Source organism: Gossypium raimondii, chromosome 5 (genome assembly GCF_025698545.1).
Source record: "Gossypium raimondii isolate GPD5lz chromosome 5, ASM2569854v1, whole genome shotgun sequence".
Taxonomy (NCBI): domain Eukaryota; kingdom Viridiplantae; phylum Streptophyta; class Magnoliopsida; order Malvales; family Malvaceae; genus Gossypium; species Gossypium raimondii.
This window is the reverse complement of record NC_068569.1, coordinates 45948907-45951762: the sequence shown is the minus strand read 5'-3', so window position 1 is coordinate 45951762 and position 2856 is coordinate 45948907. Positions and strand designations below refer to the sequence as shown.

Genomic DNA, 2856 nt, shown 5'->3' with positions numbered 1-2856 from the left:
TTTAGGGTTTAGATTAATTAGTGTATTTTAATTTATATATTAAATAATGTTTAGGGGTTAGAGATTCAGGGTCGGGTTAGGGTTTAGGATTTAGATTAATTAGTGTTTTTTTAATTTATGTATTAAATAAGATTTAGGGGTTAGTTGTCAGGGGTTTGGGGTTAAGAGTTAGTGATTTAGGGTTTAGAGATTTAGGGTCGGGTTAGGGTTTAAGCTTTAGATTAATTATTATTTTTTAATTTATATATTAAATAAGTTCTTATATAATAAATTGTAAAGATTATTAATTTAAAATTGATATGCAATATACAATAATTGAATATAAAAAATTATAAAATATGCGAGCTTTGGCGGCGTTTATAGCAAAAACGCCGCTAATATGTATTAGAATTTTTTAAAACGGTGTCGTTTCATTACAATAATTTAATTTATTAGTGGCGTTTCTTCTGTAAACGTCGGAAAAGGTAACATTAGCGGTGTTTATCACTAAAAAATATTTAATCTAAACCATTTGATATATTTAAATATTAGATTTAAAAAATTAATAAAAAAAGTAACAAATTGATACGGATAGGTAACTATCTATTTTGGATATATAGGACCAAATTATAACAAATAAAAATAAAATACAAAAACTAAAATCATTCCACATCGAACATCTAGCAAAATAATTATATTTTAGTTAGGAAGAAATATCTTTAATAAAATGGAGATTATGGTTTAGGGGTTAGGAGTTAGGGGTTAGGAGTTAGGGGTTAGGGGCTAGGAGTTAGATTAATTAGGGATTTAAGGTTTCAAGGGTCGGGTTAATGTTTAGAGTTTAGATTAATTAGTTTTTTTAATTTATATATTAAATATGTTCTTATATAATTGTAAAAGATATAATAATAAATTTAATATATTGGAATTATGAGTATAGTTTATATTATTTAAGAGATAAATAATAGATAGACTTTATGTATATTGAATGGTTAATTTAGGGTTTAAGGTTCATTTGAGATTTATTAAATGATACAAATTTATACAATTAATTAATGCTTTTATATTTAAAAATATTTAATCTAAACCATTTGATATATTTGATATGGATATATAGGTAATTATTTAATTTGGATAGGACCAAATTATAAGAAAAATAAAATACAAAAATAAAATGAAATAAAAAACTAAAATTTATAATTTTCTAATTCTTTTAAACATTACTTAAAATTTTAATAATTCTTTATGTAAAATTTATATGAAAGATACAATAATTGAATATAAAAAATATACGAGGTTTAGCGGCGTTTTAGCAAAAATGCCACTACTATGTATTAAAATTTCCCAAAACGGCGCCGTTTCAATAGAGAAATTTAAATTTCTTAGTGGCGTTTTTAAGAAAAACGCCGCAAAGGGTAGACATTACCGATGTTTTGATAAAAAATGCCACAAATATATATTGCAATTTCTCAATACGGTGTTATTTGAACTTAAGTAGTGGCGTTTTTCTTTAAAACGCCGCAAATATGAAAGCAAATAAAAGGTAATCAAAATCCCGCTCACTTCCAAAAAAAATTTTTGGTTACCCGCTCATTACTCCCTCTTCTTCTCATCTCAGTCGTGCGCCCTAAATCCCCCAAATAAAAGTTTGTTTTTCTTCAGCTGAAATCCCCCAAATTTCCCATTTCCAACAACAGACTTCATGGAAGAAAACCAGAAGATGGGATGGAATCACCCAGACATATCGCTGGAAGAAATGATGAAACTAATAGAAGGGTTTGTTGATATCCTGGTTTTGTCTTCTGGGTATCAATCCTCTGGTCTTCCCGCTCACTAGGACTTTGATAACATCAAGCGAGCCTTTCAATGGGCCTTCTTCTTTGAAAATATCAGTAGTCTGTACCCTCTTTGAAAATGTCTGATAAGAGATGCTAAGTCGGATTTTGTTCCAGATCTTCAACAGCAGGTAGTATATAATATTTCCTTTTGATGAATACAATATTTCCTCTGCGTTTCGAGAAAGACTAGAACACATGGAACATTCTAGAAACCAACGTCTAATGCTCCTCCTGGTAAAATCTGAACTTCACTTTTTTTTGTTTGGTTCCCGGTAAAATCAAAGCCAGAAAGTCGTAATTTTGTGTCTCTTCTTGTTAATACACAGGCGGAGAAAGAGCTGCAAGCGCACAAATCTCAGGTTTTGGAATCGAAGCTAAAACAATAAGGTCGTTGATTTTCTGACTTGCTTAATAGATTAGTTGTTTCATGTTTGGAAACTTTTGATGCTCTTGGTCTTTATGTCCTGTAGTCATTGAAAAAAATTTGGTTCTCATTCTTCACTTAACAAGTCCAGTGGCACATACATATGTAAACTAGGAATTCATTGGTTTCATTGCTGTAATCTCTCTTATTCAATATCTAATTCATTTCCATGGTTGAGATAGCTAAGTTGTCAATTTCCTCGAGTATTAATTTTTGCATTCATGTTATTTCCCATTCATATTTAACTTGTCAATATCAATTTTTGTTTTAATGCACTATAATTATTTTCCCAATTCTGCAGGGTATATGAAGATTGGATAACCAGGAATGTAGCAGTTTGCATTGTATTTTTATTACCAAGATTTACTTGATTAAGAAAATGTATTGTATTTTTATTACCTTGCAATGTGTATAGTTATTGGCAAGTTCAACTAATCAGTCTATTTCTCATATGTATTATTTATTTTAGTTTTGATTCTAATTTTTTTACTTTAATATTTACGACAACTTTTTAACTTTTGGATTTTAATTGTGTTATTAATTTATTATTTTAAATTCTAAAACTAAATTCATTAATTTTTATATTTAGTTTTAAAGTTAAAATTTTCATAGAAA

At 28.1% G+C, this 2856-nt stretch overlaps 1 long non-coding RNA gene across 1 annotated transcript; it reads left to right on the top strand.

Moving 5' to 3' along the window:
* The first annotated feature begins 1542 nt into the window (after positions 1–1542).
* On the top strand, positions 1543–2693 carry LOC105766223 (uncharacterized). The gene is made up of 3 exons (XR_008196279.1): positions 1543–2051; positions 2144–2204; positions 2543–2693. It is a non-coding gene; the product is annotated as an uncharacterized LOC105766223 (long non-coding RNA).
* Positions 2694–2856: the final 163 nt, after the last annotated feature.